The 16,229-nt window shown below is 38.4% G+C and overlaps 1 protein-coding gene across 14 annotated transcripts in view; it reads left to right on the forward strand.

The window, feature by feature from the left end:
• SOX6 (SRY-box transcription factor 6) overlaps positions 1-16,229 on the forward strand; it is a 532,213-nt gene that overhangs the window by 294,326 nt on the left and 221,658 nt on the right. The window lies entirely within an intron of this gene.

Below are 16,229 nucleotides of genomic sequence, written 5' to 3' on the forward strand. Positions count from 1 at the left end.
TCCTTCTTTTTCCAACCCCTCTGGATCCCCCAGCTTACAACCCAGTTATTCAGGTTTTGTGCCTGGCACAGATTTTGTACTCTGAGAAATATAATTAGAAACATAGAGGTCCTGACATAAATTTATACCTGTTTGTACAAGCACAGACTTCAAGAGTATACCCAGCAGCTGTGTTGAGTTCAGGATTCAGCTTTCTGATCATCAGCCCCTTAATTTGCCTACAAACATTAAAATGGAAATTAGTCTTCAAAATGTAAGACAAAGAAAAATCACATTTTTTGCTGTGCAAACTCTATAACATAATGAAACAATAATGGCATTTAAAAAACTCTCTCTTTTGCAGCTCACATGTTAAACCATTAGACTTAGCATGTATGAAGGATCTATTGTCTGAAAACAGGGGCCTGAGACTTCTTTTCTAGCAACATTTGTTATGTATATAGTTGAGATAATGCTATCTTTTTTACATGAGAATGATTTGAAATAAAGTCTAAACATTTTAGAGCTTTCTTTAGATATGTATTATCAGTGCTTTTATATATAATGAACTAGAAAACTAAGTAAAACCTAAAAAAAATGACTCCATATTACTCCCTTTTATTCAGGACAAATATCAGCCAAGTAAATCATGAGTCATTATAAATGACATTACTTGTAAAAGAAAAATGAATTTCAAATAATTCTGATGAGTTTCATTTTTCAAGTGAGCCATTAAGCTCACTTCCCTTCTATCTGGAACTGTCCATTTTTTAAATATACAGTTCACCTTCCAAACTTATATTATTAAAACAGATATTCTGCACAGTCTGGTGATTATGCATATGTATTTTAATTACAGAGTTTTTCCTCCAAGATCAGCATTTTATACAGTTGTATGTTAACAATGAGAATTACTACTCTCAACAGCATAAAAATGTGCAGATTACCTGGAGCTGTACTATGTTTACATAATACAAAATAAGATTAATTTTGAAGGGTACCATGGCACCTAGAAATCACTTGTTAAAGTCAAAATTGAATATGGAAACAAAATGATTTGGATCCAGCTGTACTTAGCTGTGAAAGAACAATCAAAGAAATGGAGCAATTTTAAAATCAATCCAGAAATTTCCATTTACATTTTTTCCTCCAACAATCTCCTAATTTTTTGTACATTGGTTGATAAGATCTTAGTTAAAGTAGACTGTTGTGAATTGTGACTCACTTTGTAATTCCAAAGAATGTACAACCTGTGATTACATTAAAAAAATCCTACAGATAATATAAGCACACCCAGAAGAAGTTGTTCCAGACAGTTTCTTGTTCTGTTCAGAATCATATGGGAAATAGAAGGATGTGGATTAAAACATAGTTTCCCTCTATGTCAGGGCAAAGGCAAAAGATTCCAGCTGGTAACAGAAGTGCCTTTTTTATTTTTAGGTGTGCTTTTGTTCCTTCTAATTTTGAATATTTGGAGGGTTACTTAATTGACCCTCGGGGGGGGGGGGGTAGGGAAGACATGGTGTCATTCATAGGTGGAATTCTGCTCAGTCCTCACCAGCGGACAACCGAGTAAATGGATTTGAGGAAGGACAAGATGAGCTAGAAGATAATAGTTAAGCCATCATATAGCCCTTATCTGAAATAATAAGTCCCTAAAAAGAAGGGATACAGAGGAAAGTGAGAAAAATGATTAGGGGTATGGAAATGTGTTCATATGAAGAAAGAGATTATAAAGATTGGGGTGTTTAGTTTAGAGAGAAGAGGAATAAAAGAGGGGACAGAATAGTGATATATAAAAGGAAGATTGATAAAGAGAATGTAAAAACAGGTGATCTTAATGAGCTTTTCCTGTAGCACAAGAAAAAGGAGATATTCAAAGAAACTGAAATGCAACATATATAAAACTGGTTAAAGTAATTCCAAAATTTACTTAAGCAACTTGTTAATCTCAATGACATGTTGTGGTGAGAGTTTAGTAGGATATAAAAAGAGTAAAACATATTCTGTACATGGATAATGAGAAGACCCACAAGTAGGGTTATTTTAATAAATAAAGGATATAAACATTACTGCTTTAGGCTATAAACCAGTAATTAACTGCTGAGTGTAGGAAGAGACTATGCTTAGGATGATGAGTATAGAGGAAGATGATCGTTAATACTTCCATAGTTGTTCAGGATGGTGAGTATAGAGGAAGATGATCATTAATACTTCCGTAGTTGTTCAGGAATTGTACTTATTGAACTTTTATTTGAAAAGTCTATTATTGGATCAGACTATCTGACAATTGCCAGATCCTGCTGAAGTCAATGGAAGGACCAGGATCTGATCTGGTATAACAAATATTATCAAATCAGTGCAAATCTTCTTTCTGTAGTGCAATTCATGGGTATTTGAAATTCTTACACCAGTGTAAGAGCATTGTGAGCAGAGACTCAGGGTGCTAGAATTAATGGTTCTATAGTAAAAGAGGAAATGGGGACAGCATAATAGAAAGCAACTTGTTGGATAACATAAGCATTATTAATATCATTGTTAGAGAAATGCTTCACATACCTTAGGGTAAACTTTTCAGCACCCAAGGCCACTGCTTTACTGACTGCAGTATCTAAATGTCTGGAATAAAAACACGCCCTTGTGATATACGATACTGGTGGCCTAGTCTGCAGATGGAAAAGTACTGCATACATTAGATATCTTGTACTCCCAAATAAAGCTCTTTTTTGCTTGCTGTGTATTGATGTGAAACTAGTTAAATGACCTTTGCAAGTGATGGAAAGTGAAAGGTGTAGCTTTTCAAGCCTTTTTATTACTTTATTTGTTTTGTATCTTTGAAGGAGATATAATATGAGCTTTCTGTTATGTTTTGTGCCCAAGGAGTATTGGGGTTTTCTTTTTAGTGTAGTCAATATAAATTTTGTACATCAGAGTGACCAAATTGTATTACATGAAGTACACTGTGGCCAATTCATCACTCCAAGGAAAATTCAAATGATAGCAAATTATCCAATAGCAAACAATTATAAGCTAATAATGATGGGTTAAGGTGTACTTTCAGGGGATGGGAACAATGGCAAATTAAACCATAGTGGTGAATTGCCCACAGTTTATTGTATTTGTTTCTACTATTCAATTTGGACTCAGATAACTAAGTACTTTCTTATTTACTACTGATGAAGATGAAATGTACAATTATACATGTGCATGAAAGATTTTCTGTTTATCCATTCTTCACTGTTTCCAGCCATAGTGTATATTTTGTAGCTTGTTCTTGTGGATCTACATCATCTTTTGTGGCAATTTTCCTTTTCAGAATTATTTTTTGACATGCTTTATGTGTGACTATATGCATGTTCATGCTTCTAGAAAGGTAGTGCACTAAAAAACAAGGCCTTTGGGAAAAGGCTGAATCATGACCAAAAGTATAATCCTGTTGATTTCAAGGAGGTTGAAAAGGTGTAACTAAGAGGTGAACTTTCCTCAACATAATACATCTATTTTCCCTTGAGAAAGTCACAATCAAGTGTACTAAATACCTAATCTATCTTGATCAGGTTGACATTCATTTAATATAGCTATTATAAATAGAGTAAGTATGTTGCCTATTGCATAGTTACCATACATCTTCACAAAATGTATGTGTAAAGACTGAAAAACTTAAGGTAATTTTGTTTGCTCCGTGCTGGTAATAGAATTATCCCAACAGAGCATCCAAAAGAGGATCATCATTTTCATCTAATTGTTAGTTCTCCTTCCAGGTCTTGAAAATGGTCCATTTTATGGAATTTCCTTGAATTTATGCTGTTGTTTGTCACATGGCTTGAAATAAGTGGAAATCCTATTTTGCCGTACTTTTCAGAGCTCTTAGATTGGAATCCTGGTGGGAGCATACCACATGGTGTATATCTGAGATGTATGATAAGGGTTAATTTGTATAATGCCTCTAATTACACAATCAATTGGCAAACAGCATTCTGATGATGAAATTCTTAGAATGATACTGAGCTTCGGTGCATGAAATTGTGTGGCAATAGACTGGAATTTTGCCGCCTCTGTTTATCTCAGGTACACTGTGGGCCCTATTACCACAATATTACCACCTTGTAATATTTAGTGTGTACATCCTCCCAACACTGCTAGGAGCTAAAGAAGCACTATCATGACCACTGTACATAGACGGAAACAAGGGACAGTGAGGCTAAGCGATTTATCTGTGATGGAACAGCAAATTGTTTCTGACTTTTTTAAAATCTCAGATTAGCGTCATAATAGCTGGACCATCTTTTCTCACATCTTGCTTGCCTTGCTTGCTTTCCCATAAGCATGTTGGAATCAAATCCTGTAAACTTGACAAAGTCAATGACTCTAATGACTGTTACTCCAAGTACACCCCATGCAGTTCATTTAAACTGGGTCACTAACATCTTGGACTATACTTTTCTAAGTCACCTGTCAAAATTACTCACTTTTCTTTTCCTTTCTACATCTGTTTGGGCTTGACTTGTATGGCTATTCACATTACTCACTGCTCTTGGCCTCTCCTGTATGATTATCTTCTACCTCAGCAACAACAGGATAATCTATTGGTAGTTTTTAGTTGGAATGCATGATATGCATTTCTCTGTATCTCCTCATTGTTGACAGATTCTTTCTCTTCCCCTCTCTCTCTCTCTCTCTCTCTCTCCAAACAGAGCCTATTGAGAATGTTTTCTAAATGTACACAGCTCATCCAACCAGGAACAATGCATTCAGAAACTCATGTTTCTTTTGTTGCATTTACATGAATTAATGAATGCAATAGCACCTGTTTCTGACTTTGTTGCTAGTGGGATGCATTCATCTTTGATACATTTGTCATATACCATTCTAATATTTATTTGTTTATGTGGGAATACTGTTAAGCAACATTTATGTTTAAAATATGGGAATTCAGCCATTTCCCTAATAGGTACTTACTTGAGGAGGCTGTGGACAGTATCATAGAAAATTAGGTTTGGAAAGGATCTCAGGAGGTCATCTAGTTCAACCCCCTGCTCAAAGCAGGACCATCCCCAACTAGATCCTCCCAGCCAAGGCTTTATTGAGCCAGGTCTTTAAAACCTCCAAGGATGGAGATTCCATAACCTCTGTGGGTAATCTATGCCAGTGCTTCATAGATTTTATAGATAGATTTAATAGATTTTTAGGGTTGAAAGGGACCTCAATAGATTGAATCTGACCCTCTTCCATGGGCAGGAAAGAGCACTGGGGTCAGGCAACCCCAGCCAGGTGTTTGTCCAGTCTCTTCTTGGAGACCTCCAAAGTAGGGGAAAGCACCACCTCACTTGGAAGCTTATTCTAGATTCTGGAATATCAGTTTGTGGCCATTGTTCCTAGTTACTCCAAGGGGTACCCTGGCAAACAGAGTATCTCCTATTCCTTGCTGCCCCTCCTGGCTCCCCCGATGAACTTGTAGACAGCCACTAGATCACCTCTCAGCCTTCTCTTACGGAGGTTGAAGAGATCCAGATCCCTCAGTTTCTCCTTATAAGACCTTACCTGCAGGCCGCTAACCATACCAGTGGCCCTCCTCTGGACCCTCTCACGGTTATCCGTATCCCTCTCGAAGTGTGGCACGCAAAACTGGACACAGTACTCCAGCTGCAGCCTTACCAATGTTGCGTAGAGTGGGATCCTTAGACCTGTTTGTGATGCACCTTTTAATGCATGATAAAGTGTGATTAGCTCTGTCAATCACTTTGTCACATTGTTGACTCATGTTCATCTTGGAGTCAACTATGACTCTGAGATCCCTTTCAGCTGCTGTGCTGCTTAGAAAGTCATCTCCCAACCTGTAAATGTGTTGGTGATTCCTCCTCCCCAGGTGCAGTACTTGTTAAGTGCACCCAGATGTACGTATCCTTGTTAAACTGCATCCTGTTTTGTTCTCCCCACATTTCCAGCCAGTCCAAATATGCCTGAATCTGTTCCCTACCCTCCAGTGTGTTTACTTTGTCCCATAATTTGGTGTCATCTGTGAACTTGGACAGTGTGCTCTCCACGCCCTCGCCCAAGTCACTGATGAAGATATTGAACAGCACTGGTCCAAGGACCAAGCCTTGTGGGACTCCACTGCCCACATCTTTCCAGGTCGATACCGACCCGTCTACCACCACTCTCTGGGTGCATCTCATCAGCCAATTTGCCACCCACCTAATTATCTAAGTCACAGCTGCTTAGTTTTTTAAAAATGAGAATGGGATGTGACAACGTATCGAAGGCTCTTTAAAAATCCAAGTATATGACATCCACCTCGACTCCTGCATCTAAGCAGTTTGTGACCCGCTCATAAAAAGAAACGAGGTTTGTCAAGCAGGACATAGCATCTACTTGCTATGAATCCATGCTGGTTGCCCTTCAGTATTATTTTTCCTGTTGGACTTCCACAAATGTAATATTTAATAATTTTTTCAAAGATTTTCCCAAGGATAGAGGTGAGGCTAACCGGTCTATAGTTACCCAGATCCTTCTTCCTCCCTTTTTTGAAAATAGGGATGACATTGGCCCTTTTCCAGTCCTCTGGGACTTGTCCTGAGTGCTATGAATGTTCAAACAGTCTTACCAGTGGTTCTCCTATGACACTGGCTAATTCTTTCAGCACCCATGGGTGAAGATCATCTGGGCCTGCTGATGTGAACACATCAAGCCCCTCCAAGTGTCCCTTTACTAGGATGGTGCTAACCATTGGTGGGCAAGTGTCTCTGCTGTACCTGTCTATGGTCAAATTTGGAGATACGTCTTTGTCCGTGCTCAGGAATACTGATGCAAAAAACTCATTGAAGAGCTTGGCTTTGTGCCTCCTATCCGTCAGTAATTGTCCCAGCCCGTCCTGTAGAGGTCCTATGTTACCATGCACCTGCCTTCTTTTTGTTCCCTACCTGAAAAAGGACTTTTTGTTGTTTTTAATTTTTGTTGCCAGGCTGAGTTCCATTGCTGCCTTGGCCTTTCTAACTGCCTCCCTGCAAGTGCGAGCCAAGTAGATATATTCTTCCTCGGTGGCAACCCACCGCTTCCACAGTCTGTATGTCTCCTTTTTCAACCCTAGGCTTTCCTGTATTTTCCTGTTCAGCCAAGAGGGTTTCATGGCTCCTTTGCCCCCCTATATGTGCAATGGGATTGTCTCCTTCTGTGCCCTTTGCTACCCTTCTTGTGAGAGAGTTTTTCCTAATATCTAACTTAAACTTCCCTTGCAGCAACTTGAGAACATTGCTCCTTGTTCTGTCATCTGCTGCCATGGAGAAGAGTCTAGCTCTGTTATATCTCTCAGGAATAGTTATACAACTGAAATTAATTTAGTTTCAGAGCTCAATGCTGACTTTTTTGCCACCCCTAAATAAGGTGCAGTGCATAGCTGTGTTGCCCCATGAGTGAACCAGGACTAACTCTGTACCTTGGAGAATCTCCTAGCACTTCAGGAAAAGTATCCAGGGCCAGTCCTTTACCTAGACCTAACACAGATTAATTCCTGTGAATGTTTTGGAACTATTCTGTAATAATTCATGAATACTACATTTTGACCTAATTATTGAGATGTTTACTAAATTAATATATTGGTTTAATAGGGGTTGCTGTGAAAAATGAGCAAGAAGGGGAAAAAGCATCAATATAAGTTACATCCCAGCAATCAATTCAGAAGTGTTTAGAGTGGAAGCCAAGAAAGAAAGGGCACAGAAAACACAAGAGATCAAAAGAACTGGAAGTCTAAAAGGGAAAATTCTTGTGAGTCGGGTGGTTGTACAGAGGAACCAGGCTGAGGCACAAGCCCTTGCTTGAGGGGTGTCCAAAGAAGATAGGCCTACCTAAATTACCATGGGGGATGGGTAGGCTTTAAGTAGTATCCATGCATACTATTGATTTAAAATATTTGTTTCTCTAAATGGCTTGTTCTTACTGCAGAATAAGCAACATGTGTTTAAGGAAGTTTTCTGGTGGCTTTCTTCACCACTGGTCACTGACTCGTGAAAGAGATACCACAGGTCTGTGTTTGGTTGGACTTGCTGTGTAAGCATTATCTAGAGGTGTGGGAGATTGCAAACTGCTACATAAATTAGGTTAAGGTAGGAGTCTGATATTTATTGAGGAGCACTCAGAGATAAGTTAGCCCTGTAACCATGACATTTCCCCTACTCACTACATGTATGCATTAGGACCAGGGGAAATGGAGTCGTCATAATGACTGCACTCTTTAATGCTAGTGCGTGAAATATGGAAGCGTGTCTAGGAAGGTAAGGAGATGCAGGCACAGACATGGGCTCAAATCCATCCCTTAATGATTTTCAGACACCAGAATGCTAATGAGACATTAGATTAAAACAACTCTTTCCTCCATTTCCGGATACTCTTAGAACACAACCATTTGACGTGTGCTGGGCATCTGCAGTTTAGTATGTTTGGGTATATAAAGAATCCTGCAGATCATCAGTTAAACATTTTGGTCCACAACATGACCGTACCTTATTTAATCCTCTTTTTTGGAGATAATCCACTATGATTCTAACAACAGAACCTTGTCCTGAATAATTATCTCGGAAGTTACTACACTCATTTTCCGCTCTTGTTTACACATACAAGATTTTATTTATTTTTTTGTTGCAAGCTTAAATTGGGGGTTATTTTCTTTTGTGGTGGAAGCAGAAAGATTCTTACACCTTCACTGGAGAAACTAGCCTATGTGGTTTGCACGCTAAACATGTTTGCTATTCTGCCTTCTGCAGTTGGATGTTACAAAGCACAATTGCTGCATTTATAAAACTTTTTATTGAGTAAGGACTGGACAGTAGCATATGGGAACATCAACAATTGCTAACTGATCGTGAAATAAAGAAATTCCAGTATTCTGTTATAAAAAGAAAAAAAAGTCATTCAGAACGTAGTCATATTGGTTCAGCTGTTGTAACCAAAGACTGATAAGATAATAGAAGTCTTTGTGGTTGTTTTGTAGTGAAATCCTTTATCTTTATGATGCACTTGGGGCCCTTTAGAGTAGAAAGCTTTTTAGACTGCTGTTGGAGTTAGAACTCAAATTAGATGCTAGTGCATTGGGAAAGGAGCTCCGTAGGCAGGCAGCCCTCACAAAGTGACTTTTATCTCAGAAGCCCTTCCATTAGATTGTTGCTTTCTTCCGTTTTCCTTGTTTATTTTTGTTGACTTTTGCTGCCCTATTTTATGGCATTTAAAAGGTGACCCAATCAAAAAAAGGTAAATGCTAAATGCTGGACAGAGTCTGTGAAGTAGAGACATCACAGTGTATCTGATGTGTGCTGCAGACTGCCGTGTTAGACAGAATGGTTTAACCAGGTTATCTCTGGGCAGCTAAGATCAAATATACTCTCTTTTATGTCTGGCATTGTATTTTTGCTTTCTTCTCAAACAATGTCCGTAAAAAAAAATTAGACCTGCCAGGGGAATTGATTCATGAAGGCATTCTTTTTTTTCCCCCCAAATGCTGAAATTGCTTAACTTGATTCAAAATCATTTTTGATTGTTGGTTGAATTGCTTCAGTTGATGATACTTTGGAACCGCAGTTATGTGATTTTAAGCCTTTCTCCAGCTGATAGCAAGGTCTAGTCTTCCCCTTTCTTGGTTTTTTTTTCTGATTTCATCTACTATTTTGTTAATTATAAGTCTAATAATGATTTGTTACTTAACATTTCTATTTTGCTTAGATGAACAAGACAAAAGTTTGTTCAGAAGCAGTGAGTAAAAGAGGCTGGCATTCTCAAAGCTTTAAATCAATCATGGAATTCAAGAGAAATGATAATACCTGGCAGCTGTCTGGAGACTTCTATGAGAAGATCTCAAAGCACTTTAGAAACATTAATTAACTAGGCATAACAAAATCCTTAGAGGTACTATTTTACCTTATCTGAAGATTGGGAAATGAGGCAGACTTGTTTAAAAAATCCACAGCAATTGAATGGCAGAGCTAGGAACCTTTGTGTCCTACTTGCCAGGAACAGGCGTTACAGCCTGTTCCTGACCCATTGATGTCAATGGAGAGAAGTCTCACTTCAGGCAGCATCGCAGGGCCCATTGGTAAATCTGTATCTCTATTTTTCCTCTTTGGCTTGGTACAGCGTATAGTTTTAGCAGTGCTTTCCTCTTTGCATGGCTGAATTTCAAAGTGCCCGATTTGAAATTGCAGTGAGAAGCTCTAGAAATCTTCTAAGTATGTATTATTGTTGTTCATTTTTCTCTTTCCCCACAGTTATTGCTGTGTCACTTAAAAGAGACAAGATACTATGAGGAGAATTTCCCAATAAAATGGAATTGTGTTATTGTCCAATGACATGCAGATATACCTGTTTATAGACTGAAATATAATAGAGATGGTTGAACTGCTGTAATAGTTGCGGAGCAAATTTTCTTTCACAAGCTACAAAATAACGTGCTCTGCATTTACTGGTTCAGTTTATATGGGGACTTTAATTTATTTCCAGACATTTAAGAAACCTCGGTAGATAGGAGCCCAGGATGTTGTTTGGTATATTGTAGAAAGGCATTTGAATGCGAGATGTATGAGGTTCGTATTCCTTCTTGGTTAGCTCCAGAAGTATAGATAGAACTTCTAAATAATTTTAAAAGGACACATCTTTCCACAAGATTATAATCCAAGCGCAGTCTTGGTTTATAAGTAAAATTTAGTTGATCTCTTTTCTCTCTTTGAGTGGTATTTATAGCAGCTTGATTTTTCTCACTCTGCTACACTGACCTATGACTAACATTCCTTAAAATGTTTCCTTTGATGTGTTGGTTCTGTTCAGCTTGACCACTTTCCCTCAAGACACACTCAGAGCAGCACAAGATTTACTGTTAAATCAATAAACAAACAATAGAAAATTAAAACTTTAGAACAATGATTTTTTTTTTAGTTTAATCAGATTATAATTGCCAAGGTAACAGTAGGTATTGTAATAGCTGAAGAATAAATATTTACCTTAAACTTTTGATGAGGGAAACTACTGTTATGTTTACTTTTGAAAACAATTTCCTTAAATACGATTGATTTCCCATTGAGGATCAAATTTTTAAATACTGGTGATAAAGAAGTCAATGGATCAAATTCAGTAAATCTAAAGTCACTGAAATAAAGGCCCCAAAGAAAAATGTGTCAGTTTTAAAGGTCTTTCCTAACTGAAGACCATTTTGTGATAGAGCCAAAGGTTAATAAAATCAGTAGTGAATGTAGCAATTTTACAGATAAGCTATTCACAACAAGTGTAGTTACTTGAATAAAAAGCTAATTCAGTTCTAAAATGCCACATGCAGTAGCAGTGAATAGCTGCTTTTAGGTGCTTTCTGGAGGAGGATAAAATACAGAATCACAGCACTCTTCTCTTCCAGCGTCCCTGGCTGCCTGTAAATTGCTGTGAATAGGACTGTGGGCTGACAGGCTCTATTAAGACAAACTGCCTTTCTCATCGGAGAGATAAAATAAATCAGGTGTTTAGTCAAATTAAAATACTTCAGATGGAGCAGGCCCTGGGGAGCAGTGATCCACCTGACAAATCTGAGAGAAACTCAAGACAGATGTGTTTTGGGGATAAGGAAGACCCCATGGAAAAAAAAATGCTTCACTGTCTTTGGAGTTAGAGAACAGGAACAGTTTAGAGCAAAGAGAGAGAGGGCTACATGCGTGATATATAATATTTTATGAATACAGGCATATTTACTGTATGTTGATATCTTTCATATGAAGCTTTTTGTTTTATATGTTTTTATGGCAAATCCGTTTTACAGATAGCTCTATTTTTATTTTATATATATATAAATATTTTAGTCAGCAGAATGGTTTATTTACTGGTGGTGATTTTAGGGATCTCGGAGCTCACTGCAGCCAGTGAATGAGAAGCTGATAATGATGGCACTCAGTTAGCGATGACCTGTCTTGGCCCAGCAAGAACTGCTTAATCTGGTCAGCATTCTTAGCAAGTTTCTTTATTAGTGTTTAAAATGTATAATAATGATAGGAATTTTCTATTCCAGAATTAAATTATTATATTACCTTGCCTTCGCCAACATTCAGGCATCTAATGCTTTTTCTTCTTCTGAGTGGCGTTCAGCTTCGTTGCCTCATGTTTTACCAGCATTCTCATTATTTACAAGCGCTTGTTGTATAGGGTCATCAGTCCTATCCCACTGTTGGATTGCATGGCACAGAAAACAAATTAAACAGTAGTGTTTTGTGTGGGATTAATAATTTTAAGCATAGTTTTCTTTGAAAACAATATTACTACTGTTTCCTGAATGGGAAATTTTAGCTCCTGGCTGCCACTGTATGCAATTCAAATAAGGAGAAAGGAGTTCTCTTAGATGCTGGTGTTTTATCACACCCTTTTCAAGCACTTCCAGCTAATTATAACAGAATAATCAAATGTCACAGCTTTAACAGGCATTTTGTGTGCTAGTTTTATACCCATATTATAAAGCAAATACAGAGTGTGCAGAATAATATGGTAACTGAATGGAAGATTAATGCCTGCCTGGGGTGTGTAAAATATTTTATGACTCTGAGATCTGGGCTCAGAATTTCAAGTCAGAAACTGCTTGACATAACATGGAAATCTCAAGACGTAAGTTCCCTGAGTGGCTCTGAATGGGGATGAGTGTCATCCTAAGCAGCAACTGTGCTTCCCATTGGTGTTCTGGATTATGTGGAGCAGTAGGTCTCCAGTGGCTATGGTGGGTGGGTAAATGGGTTTCCCTTTGGCAGTACAGAGCATGTTTCTGAGGTAGTTTGTCCCTGAATAGAAATTTAGCTACAGGGTAAAAATTTCAAAAACACCTAAGTGGCTTAAACTGTAGTATAAACTTTTCAAAGGAAACTTTAAGCACTTAGGAGGCCAAGTGACTTAGGGTCTATCTACACTGCAGTGTTAGATACCTGAGCCTGCACAAGTAGCAATCTAGATGTGGCAGCACAGAGCTCAGTGCTGACTTAATTTGGCCTGCCAAGAACCTGGCAGTGACTACTGGGTAGATATTCCTTAAGTTCCTAAGTGACCAAGGGGGCTTGCAGACATTCACTTAGTGGTGCAGTGGGATCTGATCTCTGATCCTAGCAATCCCATGCATGTATGGCAAGATGTGTGATTGCTGGGATTGGGGATCAGATCCCAAACAAATCCCAAATGTAGATGGGGACAGGGTTCAGCATCAGGACTGGGGCAATCAGCTGATAGTTAGCATTAGGCTGCTGGTGGTACTGGTTCAATTTATGGTACTGTAAATGTGGAATATCTTTGTGTCTGGCTTGCCACTTTATACCACCATGAATCAGATGCATGTGTAGCACAGTTACTATTTATAGCACGATTAACACGTTAATTGCATCACGAGTGTAACATGTACCAAAAGCTTAAGAACTACTCCTATGCTACATAGTTATCTATGTGACACTTGGGCTACAAACAGATGTTATGGTTGTCCTGGAAGAAATGATTTTCCTCTGGTTCAGATGTCCATGTCTATTGTCTCAGGACAAACCCTAAAAAGATTTGCCGGATGAGAAGTGTTAACCCTTTGTGTGTGACAGGTTGCCCTGGGATTGCATCATTGAATCAGTGGCCAAAAAGCAGCAGTGCATTCAGCTTCTCACTAATTCCTGATTGCAAGGGCGTTATATGTACATGCCAGTCCCATGACTTTTTTGGTCTGGGACAAACACGGGCACAGCCGGTCCCAGGACAAGTACAGCATCTGTTTGTAATCTTAGATATCTATGTGTGATGTTGATTTGAGTTCTGGAAAAAAAAATCAGATGCTGGATGAGTCCCTCTCCTTGTGGGAGGAGAAACAAACCTTTTTGTTACATATTCTTAAGACATAGGAAAATGTGTGTTACAAAGGTAGATGAACTAATGATTTTTAGGTTTTGAGGCAGTTTGGAACAGGATTGCCCTGGTGCCATTTAAATGCTAAAGAAATGAAAAAGGATCTAATCCAAATCACTTTTTCAAAATATAACTTAGATTTGCTGTTTGGGCCACCCATGCACAACTAGAATTGCCACAGTGTCCTCTAAGTTTTCACAAGAAATTTGAATAAACAACTGCGTGACTTTTCACTTTATCTGTGCACTGGTAACATTTTTTTGATGTTACAGGAATTTTCCAGTCTCTCTCCTTAACCAACACAAGCATGTGTCACAGGGATGTTGAGCTAAGCTCAAAGTGTAGCTCTTCAGTTTCAGTTTAACACAACACAGTATTAAAACATGTTGTCATCAAAGGGCTAATATTTTAAACTAAAAATGTGCGTGGTTTTCTTTAAAATATAAAAATCAATTATAATCAGGACACAAAATGAAGCAGTCACCCTTTGGCCCTGACCCTTGGTGTCGACAAAAGTGACTTAAGCCATACAGTAAAGGGGTTCCCTTTCAGAGACAGGCCAGGGCTTTTCCTGTAAGATTTTAAATTTGTAACAGTTAATTTCATGTTTTCATTTAATCTTAACATTTTATAACAGTTCAACCTGCCTTTTGAAAAAAAATCTAACAAAGAAATTTCTATTACAGCATTCAGAATTAACAAAAATAATACTTTTTCCTAAATTGGTTGATTTTACATTTAGAGGCATAAAACATAAAATATATAGGAAGTATAGACCAAAAGCTTCTGAAGTCCTTCCACTAATTCTCTTCTTTTCAGTTCAGTATCCCATGCCCACTGATGTAATAGTTGGGTAGCACTCATGGATGCCTATAGACATTTGAAAGTAATATTAGTCCATAAATAATGTAGTGTCAGTATAAGTAGTTGTGCACTTGGGAATCTTAGACTTGCTCAATAGACTCCTGTCTGTTTCCCTGCCCCTTCTCCCTTGGAGGAGAGGCTACTGAAACCTGGCCACTTCCTGTTGCCCTTCCCTACCTTGGAGGAAGGTGGAGGTATAACTTTGTTGCTAGCTTTCCCACTTCTTACTTGACCCTGTTTCCCACAATGCTGTTTTCCTTCAAAAGGTCCTAAGATACTTTCTTGATCTGGAGTTGCCTGAAGTGGTTAGCAGAGAACGCTGACCTATTGCCTTTGTATTTTTTCACTTTGTTTTCTATGGGGTAGTCAATAGAACCCTCTGGGTTTTTAAGAGACTGGCTTGCTCCCTACTTTTTGATTCTTCTGTGGAGCTAGCAAGAGCACTGGACTCATTTTTCCCACTTCTGGTTGGAGCTTCTCTCAGAAGCCCTCCTTACTTTACTGCCATACACAGTTTGCACTTGGACATGATAATATTCTGAGTTGGAGGGAAAAGAAGCCTGTCTGAGTCACATGCAAAGTAAAATACCCATATTTAACATAATTTTGGCTTGCTTCACAAAAGGATCCTGTACTTTTTCTTAGGAGAGCCATGCAATTTACCCACAAACAGATCGTTAAGCATCATTAGTGCAAAGAATAAATGTACCGTAGTTTCATATTAATTAAGCAATCTCTACAGAGTAAACTTTGAAAGTTAAATGAGAAATTTTTCAGCCATTTTCTCAAGTCAAGTTATTTCTCCATGGGTACTAGAGGAGCTCACTTTGCTTGTTCCATAACCAAGGCTAACCTTTCCCTTAGTTTGTCAATGACAGCAATGGTCCACATGCTGTACTGTTGCTACAGAATGCTGTACACATATAGAAATCTTTTAGAAATAGCGCCCCCATGCCAAACCAAACAATTCAACTGCTTTCCTTTGTAAACATTTTCCATTCCATTTTCACTGAATTTTCCCTCAGCCTTATTTATTTTTTTATATTAATCAAAATGTGACTTGGGTAATACATTAAATAGTTATTATACTGGGAAGATTTAGTTGGAAGGGAATGAGGGATTTCATATTGCACTGTATTTAATTCAGTCATTCTCAACCAGGGTGCCATGGCACCCTGAGGTGCCTTGAGAACCTTTCAAGGATATTGTGAGGTGACATACAATATTAGGTGTGCAAGTATGATTCACAAGATAAACCCAGAAATTTCAAATAGGAATCATAGTTTCATAGTTGGTAGCATCAGAAGGGACCTGAGCAGATCATCAAGACCAACCCCCTGTCATGGCAGGAAAGAATGCTGGGGTCAAATGACCCCGGCTAGGTGTCTATCTAGCCTCCTTTTGAAGACCCCCAGGGTAGGAGTGAGCACCACTCCATAGTGTTAAAGGCAGTCTGGCCTGTTCTGGCCTTTCTGAGTTCTTTGCAGTAGGATAATTGCTTTGTTATTTTT

Source organism: Alligator mississippiensis, chromosome 2, assembly GCF_030867095.1.
Source record: "Alligator mississippiensis isolate rAllMis1 chromosome 2, rAllMis1, whole genome shotgun sequence".
Taxonomy (NCBI): Eukaryota; Metazoa; Chordata; order Crocodylia; family Alligatoridae; genus Alligator; species Alligator mississippiensis.